The following is a 15,654-nucleotide window of genomic DNA, read 5'->3' on the forward strand; positions in this document are numbered from 1 at the left end:
ACTACACTGGACCTATGGTTAGTAAAAGGGAGCCTAACATCCACAGGGAGACAGGTGTCCAGGTCCTCTCAGCAACCCTGTGCAGGGTTATTTCCTAGTACCTGAAATTATTGTTAACCTAGAGTCTAACTGAAAGAGCACTGCATTGGATGTAATGTCTGGACCAAGCAGTCCTAACCATCTCAGGAATCCTTTTTATTGAGAGGGAAAAGAGCATTCTAGCACAGAGCAGAACTGATTTGCCCTGGGATGTTCTGCCTCCCTCTTCTGCCTAGGACTGGTCGAGGGAAGCATACAGTTCTATTACAAATATAGTACGGTCATATTTGCTTGCCTGTTTGTCTGCATGTATTCACCTTGTGTTCAAGATAAAATTAGGATCATGGTATGTCTAACTGCTTCCACTTAAAAGTAGAGAGGAGAGTAGGAAGGCAGTCACAACCAGGGTTAAAATGAGGGTGGGCCTCCATTCATAAAGTGTCCTGATGAATGTCTCTCAAGAACTTGGATTTGAAATCCTAATTTGGAGAACTCAGTTAGTGGTCATCTGCTCTCTATCCTTTGAGGTCAGAAACAAAACTTGCTACTTGTATTAAAACCCCAAGTTGGTTATTGCTTCTGAAATTCTGCCCTGCTCACTGCCTTAAGCTTTGCCATCCACTGGAGTTCTAGGAGCTAGCAAGACATCTGTGGTTGAGATTGCTACACAAGATACAGATTTCACAGCTGCAGAAGCTTATCAAAAAAGAAATCATTTCTTGGGCAGAGAGCCACACGATCCAGAGAAGGTGGAAGAAAATTGTCATTTCCATCTTAAAGCAGGCTCTGACGCATAGCCAGACCCCACTGACACTGGTCACACGTATTTTGGGGAGAACTTCAGTGTGTGTGTGTGTGTGTGTGTGTGTGTGTGTGTGTGTGTGTGTCTGTGTCTGTGGGTGGACGTGTGGGCATGTGCATGTGTGCTCATGCACACCCCCATGCACGCAGGAATGAATGTTTTTCATTAATTTGGGAGGAGAGATGGAAGGCACTTGAGGCAAGGAAGCTGTAAAGAAAAAAAAAGTAAAAATAACCATCACTTCTGGCTGAGATGCTTCAAGGATATGGGCTGTCTGGTAGGCTAGTGATGACAAACTTTCTATCTCTAGAAGGGATTGGGAAACTGAGAAGGGCCACTGGAGATGGAGACAACGGAGACATGCTTGCTAATTAGTCCTTTATAATGAAGGAATCCCTGCACTGTATTTATACCAAAACAATAAGTAAAGGCAGCTTTCATTCCTGGTTTTATATAAGAATTATGAGTAATTTGCCCGTAAGTAGAGGGAGATATGGGGTCAGACAGGCAACAGGGAAGACTGAGCTTCCTCACGGTTAATTTTCTAGATTGTTTGAGAACTTGGGCATCCATCTTGTAGATTATCCACATTCTTTGCTCTCTCCCTCCTGCTGCCTGCCTTTTGGTCTTCAATCTGTTCATTTGCGACTCTACCAGAGACAGCAATAGAAGATAGATCCAAATCAGTTCATTTGGGCCTCCTAAGTAGTTTTGATAAATAACTGAGTGGGAAAAGGAATGGCTACAATTACATTTTAAAATTATCTGTGAATTTAATGTGTCACTTGTGTATTATCTGCTGCTCCCCATGATAACTGAAAATCGCCTGAAGCTGTCTACAGCCCAAGCAGGTAGGAAATCACACTCACTCACTATCAAGAGAGTTTGCGTAGGTGTGGGGCCTATCAGCGAAGGATCACAAAGGGTCTAAGACGTAAAAGAAAAGACACTATAGAAAGGGTGAATCCAATTTTATTATAAAGCCAAAAGAAATGGATATTGTTTTAACTGTCCTGGCCTTCCAGTACATTTTCTAAGACGCCAAGTGTGCCCTCTGTCTGTTGGGTCAATCAGTGCTTTGACTGGGACTGGATTTGAAGTTTGTATCTTCTCTCATATACTTATGCCATTTCCAGAGACTGTTTTAGTGGATGGGAAGTTTCATGAAGACAGAATTTTTAAAAATCTCTCTTGCTTCCAGATATGTCTCCCAGAACTCTAAAAAGTGCTGAGCACAGAGAAATATTCAGTAAATATTTGTTGAATGAATGAATGAGAGAGGAATCTTACTGAACAGAGAGGATTAAGTGCCCAGGCCACTGTGTAGTTTGTGCTCTCAAAGTTGTAAGCAGCAGAAATCATCTTGAATCAGCTTAAAGGGGGAGAGGTGGTATAAGGGTTAGAAGAGTCTCGTTGACTCCAGGGTCTTTGTGGGGCTGAAGGCAGACATTTCTGGCTCTCTCTCCCTCCTCCGCCCTCTTCTCTGTGGTCCGCTCTCCTCTGCCTCTGCAGACCAGCTTCCTCTGCTCCTCACCGGGACCGTGGCAGTCAACAGCATCTGAATTAAGCTCCAGCTCCAGCTGTGGGAAGCAACTCTGAATCTCTCCTGAACCTTGTGCCAAATTCCTGGGCCAGGGCTCTCTCCACCATCCCGTGACCTTACAGTGGTTCAGGTCAATTAAGTGGATGGGGTTTATGAATTCATCCAAGGGGCACCTAGGTGGCTCAGTCAGTTAAGCATCAGACTCTTGATTCCAGCTCGGGTATTGATCTCACGGTTTGTGGGTTTGAGCCCCATATCAGGCTCTGCACTGGCAGAGCAGAGCCTGCTTGGGATTCTCTCTTTCTCTCTACATCTCCCCTGTTCTCTCTTTCAAAATAAATAAGGGTGTTTTTTTTAATTAAAAAAAAAAAAAAGAATTCATCCAAGGAGGAGAAGCCACTCCTTCCTCCATCAATTTCCCTGATGTTGGTTAGATCAGACAACATGTATAATCTAGTTTGTGCTTGTGCATGGAAATACCTAGGTGTTTGTTTTTCTGAAATAATCTAAGCAATTTGCCGTGGAAGTACTCATGAAGAGTCTTTTATCTGTGGAAATGGGACAAGTCCTCAGACTCTTCTCAAAGAGGTAAAAACCTGAGCCCTGAGCCCAACCATGTGAAGAGAAAGGCTCCTGTTATGTTCCCTAAATCACTGAAGGGATGAGATGGATACCCATTGATGCGTCTGACAAAGATGAGGGGATGAAGAAGCTAAGAAGCAGATGACTAGAGACTCCACAACAACCCCTTGGTGGATATTCCATCCCACAGATGTATCATTTTTTTTATACTGAGCTCTATTTGAAGAGCCAGTCATTCCTGTTAATGATTTAAAGATATCTTCCTTTTGATGGTGTATCTACAATGTCAAATGCTTCCTTCATACTTTCCCTTGTTCTTCGAAGTCTAAGTATATGCAGGAAAGAATACGTAAGAGAAAAAAAATACATATGAGATAAGGATTACGAGATTTTTCTGAATATCTTCCATACCTCCCAAGGAGAGATACAGCAAACATCTCTAACTTTACACATGTCCTGTGCCCAGCCTTCTTTTGTCCTTTATGCTTTGAGAGCATGAGCCATCCAGCCTTCAAATCTTAAGCTGTGGACAGGGAGGACCCTTTTGTAAGATAGGAAGCAATTCCTCTCACACTTGCAATGTGTTTTGTTTCCTTCCTCATTTTGTGTTCTGACAGATCTAATGGCTCATCTGCCGGCGCTGAGACTGTGGGCTCAGGCAGCTCCCGCTGTGCGCTGGGCGGTGCTTCTGTCTGGCCACACAGGGTCGCTGTTTTATCAGTTCTAGCCAGACATCTGCTTAGACATGGTTGAGCTCACACCTTAGCTCAACCATGGGGGCAGTGGGGTCCGGGTGAATTGATGGCAGAAACAGAATCTGAACATCAAACGAAATCTGAGTTTTAGACATTTGTTTGTTTGTTTGGACCAATTTGGGAAGTGTTATGTGTTATTTTACTTACTTTTAAAGAATGGGTGTGGAAAGTAGTACAGTTAAGGAAACCATGAGATTAAAAAATCAAGCAACCAGGGTGCCTGGGTGGCTCCGTTGGTTGAATGTCCACCTCTTGATTTTGGCTCAGGTCATGGTTGCAGGGTTGTGGGATTGAGTCTCATGTTGGGCTCGTGCTGAGCCTGTAGCTGCTTGGGATTCTCTCTCTCTCTCTCTCTCTCTCTCTCTCTCCCTCTGCCACTCTTCCCCATTTGTAAAAAAAAATAAAAAATCAAGCAACCACTGGGGAAGGAGGAAGGAAACTATGAGGGCAATGCCTAGTCCTGCTCCACTGGGCCACTGAACTTGAGTGATGACAATAGAGTGCAGGTCAGGGAAGTGGCTGCATACTGGGCATGTGTTTAGTCAAGGTTTATTTCTTGCTTCTAAATTAGTTTCCATGCTGTGAAATACTTTGCATGCTTGCTTGAAGGTTATCATTATAGATGTGGGGAATAACATAGCTACCAATTATCTAGTACTTACTGTATACCAGCTGCTTTACATATATTATACATAATTCACTACCTCTGTAAGCTAGGCATTATTATCCACATGTGACAGGTGGCAAAACTAAGACTCAGAGAGGCTAAGTAATATCATTTGACTCACACAGCTAACAATTGGTGCTGACACCAGAGCTCTTTCTGGTTCCTCAGTGGATTTCTGGGTAATTACAGCATCTAGTCACCTGAAATAAGAGGTGACTATTTCCTTCTAAGTCTCAGGTGTGTACAGTAATCTTCCCCACAGAGCCAGCATGAATTTTGAATGAGAAGAGTGACTAAGGAAATTTCTTTTGATGGGGCACCTGGTGGAGGGAACTTGGTGATCTCAGATCTAAAGTCAAGAGACAGGGGCGCCTGGCTGGCTCAGTTGGTAGAACATGCAATTCTTGATCTGTTTTGATCTCAGGCTTGTGAGTTGGAGCCCCATGTTGGGTGCAGAGATTATTTAAAAATAAAATCTCTAAAAAAATGGAAAAGATAAAGTAAAAGGACAAGGCATACAGAGCCAATGACAGAAAATCAGGCACAAAATGACCATAGTATATTGACATACATGTTGAAGCAAAGAAAGAGCTGTGTATTGCTGAACTTGGGGAGTTACATGTCTAGGACTCTGCTACCAACTAGGCAACGCACAGTGTGAATAACAGAGCTGCCTCGTGGTGGGGTCATTGTACACAAGAGAACCGCCATTTTTTTAAAGTAAGCTCCACCTCCAACATGGGGCTTCAACTCAAAACTCTGAGATAGAGTCATTTGTTGTACAGACTGAGCCAGCCAGGAGCCCTGGCTTTTTTTCTCTGCAAATCTTAATTTGTTCTGGCAATGTAACTAACACAGCATTAGGACTTAAGCCCTCAGGCTAGGTGAGACATTGTGGCCCTTGAGAAAGCACCAAGCTGACAGGAGGCAGGAAGATGGATTCTTGGTGGAAAAGGGATGGGCCACACAGATGAAGAGTGGGTAGGTTTCAGTTGTCTCAAGTCCAAACGCTAAGAGGGAGAGGATGAACTGTCCCAGGCTTAATGCAGAGCTTTAAAAAAAAAAAGTACCCTTCCTTTCAATTTTTAAAGAGAGATCTAAGGGGAAGGGGGCAAGTCAAGTTGCTCATTGCCAGCCTTTCTACGGACATACAGGGTCTGTGCACAGAGGAAAGAATGGGGATGGATTGGTGGGAGAGCAGGAGTGGGAAGGGGAGTTGCACAGTTCCCTGGTTGATGAGTCGATCCCTGGGCTTGGCATTTATCCCCCAAGTCTGGAGCAGCAACATTTCCTTCGGAGGAGATAGCCTGAGCTCACAGGACTGGGCACATGAGCTTTCTGGCCTTCGCCAGAATCCTTGGTCACTGGGATTGCTTGTGTCTCAAAAGCCTTGGAGCAGTAAAGTCTCTCTCCAGGAATTTCCTTTCCAGTCAATAAGCAGCCAAGTGTCCTGGCAGAAAGGTCCTTTCCCTACCAGCAGGGTAGAAATCTGGCCAGCCCTCAGCAAAGGGCCCCGGAGGCCACTCTCTACTGTGCTGCTTCCCCCGAATTTACTCAAAGGAAAACTCTCTTTCCATTGCCTCTCCCAGGTGTTAGGAGTCTGAGGTTTTGAATAATAGTGATCTTTACAATTCACAAGTGCTCTGAAAATGTCTGATGGCAAACAGACAAAACCATCTGAGCTTCTGAACTTCCGTTCCCCATGTGCTTTTCCAGCTGTCCAGTCTCCATGCCAGGACTTAACTCTTCATCACAGAGAAGTAATTTGTATCGCAAGAAAAGGAGACAACCTGAAATACTTTTGAATTACATGACATATTCAGCCATTTGAAAGGCCCCGTCTCCAAACTCAGTATAGCCTTGGCCTTTGACCAGACCAGTCAAGGTGTGGAGGCTGCGTGCCACACAATGGGGTCAGAGGTCCTATAGGGACAGAGGGCAGGACGCGGAGGTGGGTGTTTTGATGCCAAGTAAAAACATGGAGATCTTCTCGCTTACACTTGCCAAGTGTGTCCAAGGGTTGTGCTGTGGAGTGAATAGCTCTTGGGGCTCCCCATTCTCCAGTTGCTCAGAGAGAAAGGAGCCCTGGTCAAAGCAAGATGGGGGTTAGTGTCACGGGAGAGGAAGCTTGAAACGGACATTGAGCAGAGGTTGGATTGCAGCTGGTTATTTTGAGTTCAGTCTGAAGCAATGCTCTCTCTATCTAGTGTGTGGAAACAGTGAGATAAGCAGTTATGTTCCCCTTTCGGTGGTGTTGGTAAGGAGGGAGTTCATTGCTTGCTCAGCACTGGTTCCTCATTGCTCGCCCTCAATCTGGCTGAATCGAAAACGCGGGACTCTCAGGACCCCAACCTAGAGATGTTGCTAAGTGAATCTGGGGTGAGGCCTTGGCACCTGTGTGTTACAAAGATACCCTGGGTGATTTTGCTCAGCAGGAAAGTTTGGGAATTGCTGATAGGTTTCCATATCTGACTGCACCAAGTGTTCCATGCAGTAAGACTGGCTATCGGCAGGAACAGGTGGACTTAGAAGTGTGGCCCAAGCCCCAGGGTGTTAGAGGCTTGAGGATGGAAATCCAGAGTCAATCAGCAATGTCTACACACTCAACAGTCAACTGGGAGGGGCACCTAGGTGGCTCAGGCAGTTAAGCAACAGACTTTTGATTTTGGCTCAGGTCATGATCTTATGGTTCCTGGGTCTTAGCCCCGCACTGGGCTCCACACTTACAGTGCCAAGACTGCTTGGGATCCTCTGTCTCTCCCTCCCTCTCTCTTCCCCTCCTGCACACGTGTGCATGCATTGTCTCTCTCAAAAATAAATAAACTTTTTAAAGAAAGAATAAGAAAGAATAATTCTTCTCTAAATTTGACAAACCTTAAAAAAAGAAAAAGAAAATAAGGATGAACTGCAAGGGAGACTGGTGAACTGCCCTGGATTAGAATTTCCCAAGGGACTAAGAGCAGTACAGGCTGTCCCCAGACCCACCTACATAAGACGATGTGTGAATGTAACCTCCTGAACCCACTTCTAATCTCTCCTGTGGCCAGTTGGCCCCTCTAGAGTTGGAGAAGTGCATAAGGCCCAGCATGCACCAAGCAGTATTGCACTCAGATTGTACAAGGCTACATGGCTTATGTGCAGATCCGGGCAGACCTGAGAGATAAGAGCTCACGAGAAGCCTCTGAACATTGCGGGTTCCCACGCCAGCCAGAGCAGGGCAAAGCCAGCGACTGAACACACACTGGCTGGCTCTGCCCCAGGACCGCCTGGCAGAAGCCAACTGGGGCTTTGTGTTCTCTGAGCAAAGTCCCCAGGGAGCATCTCTGTTTCGGCTTCAGCAGTCCTGAATTCGGGTTTGGCACCAAAGTAAGAACTCACCCCAATAAAAACTTGTTTAACCTGGAAAGTCAATATGAACTTTTGATGGGCATGGAGACACAGGGGCTTTTAGTCCCAAGGTCAGAGACCAGAATTCTCATCAGCTCTGTTGTCAATTTGTGTAAGAACCTTGGACAAAACATCAGGCTTCCAGGCATTAGCTTGCTTATCAGCTCCTGGCCAGCTCTACTCACCACTCAGGGGTTTTGTAAGGCTTAGCTACTACAGGAGATGAGGAAGTAATATTGAAAATTTACACAATCCATCCTTGTGTTAGTTATTTCAGTTGTGCTGTGGATCGTTCTGACTGACCCAATCCCCACAGGCTAGTCCCCTGTTTCTAAGCCTTCTATTGTGTTTTCACAACAAAGTAGTAAAAAACACTTTTTCTGCCAAACAAAAAGAACCAACGCAGATATAAAGGGTATCTTTCTAACTAGACAGAGGCTATTTGTCACCAGGACAGGTAACTGAGAATTATAGAGATCATTCCCTAGAGAAAGTTAAGAAAATAAGATACATTTAGATGTTTGGGAGAATTTAGGAGAGTCTGGGGACAGCAAGAAAATCAGATACACTCCAGAGATTCAGTTCAGCTACCCAACTCTGTGAGTCCTGCCTCCCCAAGGGAATTAACCAACCTCTAAAACAACATCAGCAAGGGCACAGATCTGGTGCAGATAGTTGGCTTCCCAAGCAACTAGCTAAGTGATCTCATGCAGTTTCCCTTACCATAAAACAGGGAGATATCTTTACCTCAAATAAGATAATGGATGGGAAAACCTTTTGTGAAATACAGTCCTTTGAAAGACTGAGATATTGGTATAGATACATTGAGACTGTATCTCAAAAGCAAAGAAAAAGCGTGATTTTTAAAAAGTACAAAAAGCAAAAGCAAAGAAAGCATTTTCAAAAAGTGCCGAGGCACCTGGGTGGCTCAGTTGGTTAAGCGTCCGACTTCGGCTCTGGTCATGATCTCAAAGTTTGTGGGTTCGGGCCCAGCATCGGGCTCTGCGCTGACAGCTCAGAGTCTGACACCTGCTTTGGATTCTGTGTCTCCCTCTCTCTCTGCCCCTCCCCCACTCATGCTCTGTCTATGTCTGTTTCAGAAATAAATATTAAAAAGTTTTTTTTTTAAAGTACAGGACTGTGACACGTAAGATCTTGGGAATCAGCTCTTGATTGAGACTAACTGCATCTGTAAGGAATCTCACCTGGATTTCTTTGGTCTTCTGCATACCCAGAAACCCACCGTTCTTTCCTATGTCAACCTTGGTCTTTCCTGAGAGGGTCATTAACTGAAAAATAAGTGAACATTTATATTATATAATTTCAAAAAAGCAAAAATTAAAAATCAAGTAGAAGTCCTACTTTCTTCAAAAGGGAGCCATTTGTTATATCTTCAGTCTGTTTACCATTGTGTTTCTGGGTTACACAGACCTCAGGAAACTTCAAAAGGACCAAGAAACCTGGAATAGAAGCAGAAGGAAAGTAGAGTTATCCTTGGTGTTCTCAAAAGATGTGGATGGGGAGCCAGATGCTCAAAAGAATTCTGGAATTTACTCTGCCATCCTCAGGGTCTGGCCAGGCAGCTCATGGCTCTCTCTCTTCTGTGGCTTCCTCCTAGCCGTGGTAGTCACACAGAGGGCTGAGAATCGGGGAAGTCCCCAGCCACCCAGAAAAATTCTCTGATGAGGGAAGAAGATTCCCAGGATCTCAGGTGGGACATTGGAAGGCATTTTCTGAGGGATACATGTTTACCCAGGGTGGGGTTTGCATTAGCCTTGTGCAAGCAATGGTTTCAAGGACACAGGAAATTCTCTTGGGCTGTTCTGAATAATAAAGATTACACATTCCCTTGTTTATCTAGGGGAAATGCCTCACAATGCCAAACATTTGACTTACAAATTCCCTTTCTGAGAACAATGCCCTTTCATGAGTTGGGGACATTCTGTACAAACAATGGCTGGTCAGCTGTCACAGTTCTCAGGACAGGAGGTAGGGTGTCATCCCCACAGAGTGGGGTGTGCTTAGAAACTCATCTCCTAGTGTTTGTTAGAGACACATAAGCATACAAGAGGTGACTGGTCCAAACCCATCCAGAGGAACATGCCCTGTGCATGTGACAGTCACAGGTCCTAACAGCATATCACCTAGCCTGTACTCTGAGCTGAAGAACACTGGGTAACTGTGACCTCCCCTGAGGTCACAGTAACACACTTTCAGATATTATCCAGGGCAACAATGTTAAGAAAAAATTAACTCCCAAGTAGCACACTTAATCATTTTTCCTGCTTATCTTTTGTTTTTCTTAAGACTTTATTTTTAAATAATCTCTACATCCAGCGTAGGGCTCGGACTCACAACCCCAAAATGGAGAGTAGCATGTTCTACCGACTAAGCCAACCAGGCACCCCCCCATCCCCCACCTGTCTGTGTTTTGACAATACAGGAATAGAGAAAATCTTTCAGATGTGCCACATAGAGCAGTGTTAACCACAGTCATCGTGCTGTCATTACGTCCCCAGGGCTCATTTACAAAACCCGGGCTTCTTCCAAACCCCAATTTGTAAGTAGAGTTCTAGGCAGACACAGATTAAGATTTTGTGGGGCTTAAAGGCTATACAATGGAGGTGGAGGAGACAATAAAAAATTACGAATAGCAAGAGAGATATCCTGAAGCTTAAACTTCACTTTACAGACAAGCTAACTCTGGTTCTAGGGAAAGCATCCAGAAGATTCCATGAAAATCTTACAGAGCCTTAAATTGCTTTTTGTAAAACATTCTCACTCCTTCGCGCCTTAACTGAATTCCGGATTTTCCCTGACAATGTCTTCTAATTGAGAAACTCACCAGGGCGGTGCCTGCCTGCGTGGCTCAGGCGTTAGGCATCTGACTTCTGCTCTGGTTGTGACCTCACAGTTCGGGAGTTTGAGTCCCACATCACGTGAGTTCCACCTCAGCCCTGGGGGAGCCCCACTTCTCAATATTTCTCTCTCTTTCCCCCTCCTGGGATTCTCTCACTCTCTCTTTGCCCTTCGTTCAATCTCCTCCTTCATCCCCCCCCCCCACCAAAAGAAAGAAAGAAAGAAAGAAAGAAAGAAAGAAAGAAAGAAAGAAAGAAAGAAAGAAAGAAAGAAAGACAGACTCTCCAGGGTAAAGGCATTCCTTCTCCCATGCCCCGTGCTTTGGGCTCGCGGAGGGAGAGGTGCTGTGCGCACCCCACAGTCACAGCGGGCCTGCAAGGCCTCCGGTCAGAGCCTCTCCGCCGCTGGGGGCTCCTCTGGGGAGGCAGTGGGGCTGAGGCACATGGCCACCTCCTCCTCGCAGCCTGTCTCCGGACAGCTAGCTGGGCCAGCTGGCAACTCACAGGGGGGCCACAGCTGTGGGACGCATCCCCTCCATTTTGGATTATCTGGCAGGTTCAAAGCCTGGATCCCCTTTCCAGTCCCTGAGACCCAGCCTCTCCCCTACGCCACCCTCAGGGCTTCCAGACGTGCCCTGTGCCCTCCTTCCTGCGCGTCCCGGGGGCGTGCCCTCTCCCGCCCTCGTGTCTTCTCTCTGGCGGCCAGCCGTGCGGCGCCCCGACCCGCCGGCGCCCGCGGGCTCCGCAGCCCCCTGGGTCAGAGCGCGCGAGTCACACGCGCGAGCGCCGCCGGCCGCTGAGGAAACGCGCTCCGCTTTCCCTCCCGCCGGGGGGAAGGGGCTTCTCAGGTCGGACCCCTGACCCCGCCGGGGGAAGGGGCTTCTGCACCTGTATACAAACGGCTTTCACATATTTAAAGTGCTTCCCGGGGCACGGCCTCCGACGGTCCCCTCCTCTCCCTGACCACCCCCTGTCTGATTTCTCTGTTCGTTTCTCCCGCAGCAGTTTGCTAAAGAAACCCCGGCGAGCTGGGCCCCTCGCCCTCAGGCTCCTGCGGCCTCTCCCCTCGGCCCCTCAGCGCTGCCCCTCCCCGGGCTGGGCTCTCTCGCCCCACAGGCGCCGGCGCCCTCGTCCTCTGCTCCGCCCGGGCTCTGAGACGGGGGCGTCGTGAATTCCTGTCATTTCTACCCCCTGCCCCCCCGCCCCCCCCCCACTTGTCCGTTAGCTTCACTCTTCCTCCCCGACAGCCTGCGCTATGGAGAGGAGAGAGTTCGAGGAGGTTGGGGGTGGGGGGGAGTTGTTCATACCTCCACGACCCCCGCCCCCCAGTCATGCGCAGTGAGGCGTCTGCATATCCTGAGGCTACAGCTGGGACCTGCTAACAGCCCCTGCTCCAGTGAGGGATCGGCTGCCGCAAGGAAGTGTATGTAGTGATCCGTCGTGTTCTAGCTGCTAGATGGTACGCTTGCTGAAGACAGTACCTGCATCTGGGATCCGGCACGGTGTACCGCCGGATTGCTGTACCCGGCACACGTGACTCACGCGCGTTAGACGCTCAGCACACCTTTGTGCAGGGAAGGGCGGAAGGGAGGAAGAAGGGAGGAGGGAAGTTGCTTAGTGGTAAATATTTCTAGGTAGGATGCAGCCGTGCCAAGGGCTAAGTAAGAGAAGGTTCAGACTGCTAAGAAACCCTATGGAAGGATGAGGGAATACACCACTCAGTCCAGAACAACTAATGATCCTTTTTTTTTCAGTCTGATTTTTTAAATACTCAATGCTCTTTTAAAATTTAAAAAAAATTTTTTTTAATGTTTTATTTATTTTTGATACAGAGAGAGACAGAGCATGAGAGGGGGAGAGGCAGAGAGAGAAGGAGACAGAACCGGAAGCAGGCTCCAGGCTCTGAGCTAGCTGTCAGCACAGAGCCCGACGCGGGGCTCGAACCCACGAATGTGAGATCTGAGCTGAGCCGAAGCCGGAGTCCCAACCGACTGAGCCACCCAGGCGCCCCTAAAAATTTTTTTTAACGTTCATTTATTTTTGACAGAGAAACACAAAGCGTGAGCAGGGGACAGTCAGAGAGAGGGGAGACACAGAATCAGAAGCAGGCTCCAGGCTCTGAGCTGTCAGCACAGACCTGATGCCGGGCTTGAACCCATTAACTGTGGGATCATGACTTGAGCTTAAGTCGACTGCCTAAACGACTGAGCCACCCAGGCCCACCCTCCCCCATGCTTAAATAATGATATTTTGTGCAGCCCTTTGTATTTGAGGTAGAAGAGATATGGAAAGAGCAGAGGAAATAGCTGTAAAGACTACAAACTAGGGAAGAAAGATTTAATGAGAAGGATGTATGTGTGTGTGTGTGTGTGTGTGTGTGTGTGTGTGTGTGAGAGAGAGAGAGAGAGAGAGAGAGAGAGAGAGAGAGAGAGAGAGAAACCACCAAAGAATACACAAAAGCAAATTCCCCTTTGCGCACTCACCTGTATGTCTGTATTTATCTTTATAGCTTTCTCTAGGAATTGGAAATGTGTGTTTGCATTGATAACCATATTCCAATTCCGGTCAACACCATAAAGTTCATTCTTATTTTCTCTGACAGTGAGAAACTGGGTCCAGTGAAAAGTATTTTAAGGAGCTGAAAAGAATAAAAATAAAAAGCAAGAAGTCACCATGATCCTAGTTCCCCTGTCAGCCTTCGCTTGCAAGGGTGTAGGTCAGACTAGGGCAGAGGCCATGTAAATAGACCAGCTTGGCTGCTGTTACACCCACAGATTGTAAGAAGTCCCAGAAGTGTCTTCAGACTGATTTAGGACACTCTATAAATGCACACTAGGGCACAGTTGAGCCAAAGCCAACTGGTGCCTCTGTGATTATGTCAAACCTCCAGCGTTTACTCAGCTTAACTCTAGGTGACTTCCTGCTGTTGATCTAACTCTAGACCTAGGAATATGAGGTGAGCTTTTGGTTAGACTGGTGTCAGAGTAATTTTGGTATTTGGAGAAAATGGGAAGGTAGGAGAGACAGAGAAGGAAGAGAAAGCAATAAATGTATCATCACTTTAAAGCAGTCATAAAGATTGATAAGGTTTACTGCATACAAATTAATATCTCTGGCAAAAATAGCAAAGACAAGTCAAAACACAATAAACTGGGAAAATATTTGTAGTGTACATCATGACAAAGAGCTAACTTTCATTCGTATATGGAAAGTACACTTAAAAGTCAATAAGACCATCAACCCACAAGAAAAATGCAAAAGGATCTTAAAAAAATCATAAAAGAAGAAATACACTTGGCTTTCAAACCATGAATAATTGATCAACCTCATTTTTAAAAATGTTTATTTATTATTTATTTTTAAGAGAGAGAGACACCAAGAGAAAGAATTGGAGAGACGCAGAGAGAGAGAGAGAGAGAGAGAGACAGAGAGACAGAGAGAGAGACAGAGATTCCCAAGCAGGCTCCATGCCACCAGCACCAGTGCAGAGCCTGAAGCGGCGGCTTGAACCCTTAGGAACTGTGAGATCATGACCTGCGCTGAACTCAAGAGGTGGACGCTTAACTGACTGAGCCAGCCAGGCAGTCCTGATCAGCCTCATTTTTAACAAAAGAAATGTAAATTCAAATTATAAGAGATGTAATTTTTCACTTAATAGAGAAGTAAAGATGAACAATTTTTGGATAAATCACTGTGCGAGAAAGGATGTGGAGAAACAGGTACTCCATGCATTGTTAATTGGAGTAAAAATTGGTACCACTACTTTGGAACAATATATCAAAATAAAAATGCGCATATCCTTTGATCCAGTGAACCCACCTCTACAGAACTATCCTAAACATATGTGTATACAAAGATATATGCACAAAAAAAACTTCCTACATCATTATTTGGGGAGGAAAAGTCTGAAAGAACCTAAATGACTGTCAATAGAAGGAATGAATATTAAACATGGCTATTATGTAAATTGAAAAGTACACAAAATGGTTCATGGGAATATATAAGTACACGTGTGAAAATATACAAGCTGACTGAAAGGCTGTAACAAATTCATGACAGTACTGGATAGGAGGAGCGGGGACCGGACTGACTGTGAAGATTATAGAACTTTTTTTTTTCAGTCGTAAACTATTTCAACTCTGTAACATTTTACCTCATTTATGTAAGAAAAAACCCCCAGCTATGACTAAACATTCTCATCAGCTCTGAAATTTTGTGTATTGCACTCTTTTCTGTTTTTTTCCAGAGGGCATGATACAGATCAGTGGGTATAAGGTGATACTTTTTGTGTGAAAAAAGGCACCTGTGTGCTTGGGTAAATGGACTGTCTCTGGAAAGACAGGGTAACAATGGCTGATCACCGGCAAGGGGAACAAGGAAGTGGGTGAGGGTGGAAGGGAGATTTATTTTTCATTGCACATTCCGACTCTATATATTTAACCATGTGAATGTATTACTTAATAATCATAAAGAGCAAACAAAAAGCATGTGTTAAGAGCCAGCTGTGCTTAGAGGAAGATAAGCGCTGCCTGCCCTCTAGATCTGGAGCTACCTCCACTTTACCAAGAGAAGAAAGGGCTTCTTTTGCCTGAGGGGAGAGAGAAGGGGAGAAAGAGGGGCACACCGTCAACCCCCTGCAGGAGCCCTGCAGCAGGGAGCAGCTATCACCACACCAGTTATGTAGTGTACAGGCAGGAAGGAACGCTGAAAAAATGCCCAGTATGGCAAAGACTAGTATATTTTAGGAGGTGAGAAGGAAGCTCCGTGGCCGGGCAAGCTTTCATATGGTTATTGTTTTCATGTCAGAGTCCTCAGCAAGAAAACAAACAGTCCAATCAATGGAAAACAAAATATAAAACTCTAAGGACAGACATGGATGAACCTTGAAGACATTATGCTAAGTGAGACAGACCAGTCACAAAAGGACAGATACCATGTGGTTCCATTTCTATGAGGGACCTTTGTAGAAGTGGTCCTACATGATTAGGAGAGACAGAGAGTAGACTTCGGGCTGCCAGGGA

At 45.9% G+C, this 15,654-nt stretch overlaps 1 protein-coding gene and 1 long non-coding RNA gene across 3 annotated transcripts in view; one reads left to right on the plus strand and one right to left on the minus strand.

Annotated features, from left to right (window-relative positions):
• Nucleotides 1–1,795: 1,795 nt before the first annotated feature.
• Nucleotides 1,796–10,650, minus strand: LOC115304563. 2 transcript variants are annotated; one of them, XR_003914501.1, is made up of 4 exons: nt 10,621–10,650; nt 9,182–9,235; nt 8,981–9,064; nt 1,796–2,069 (listed from the first exon to the last, which is right to left on the minus strand). It is a non-coding gene; the product is annotated as an uncharacterized LOC115304563 (long non-coding RNA). The 2 variants fall into 2 exon arrangements; XR_003914502.1 differs by lacking the exon at nt 1,796–2,069 and adding an exon at nt 6,043–6,473.
• A 1,240-nt stretch (nt 10,651–11,890) lies between these two features.
• Nucleotides 11,891–15,654, plus strand: part of ADIPOR2 (adiponectin receptor 2) — a 134,224-nt gene continuing 130,460 nt past the window's right edge. Inside the window, exon 1 of the mRNA XM_029953756.1 lies at nt 11,891–12,056. The gene's annotated coding sequence lies outside the window, so the exon portion shown is untranslated. The remainder of the gene's footprint in view (nt 12,057–15,654) is intronic.

Source organism: Suricata suricatta, chromosome 10, assembly GCF_006229205.1.
Source record: "Suricata suricatta isolate VVHF042 chromosome 10, meerkat_22Aug2017_6uvM2_HiC, whole genome shotgun sequence".
NCBI lineage: Eukaryota > Metazoa > Chordata > Mammalia > Carnivora > Herpestidae > Suricata > Suricata suricatta.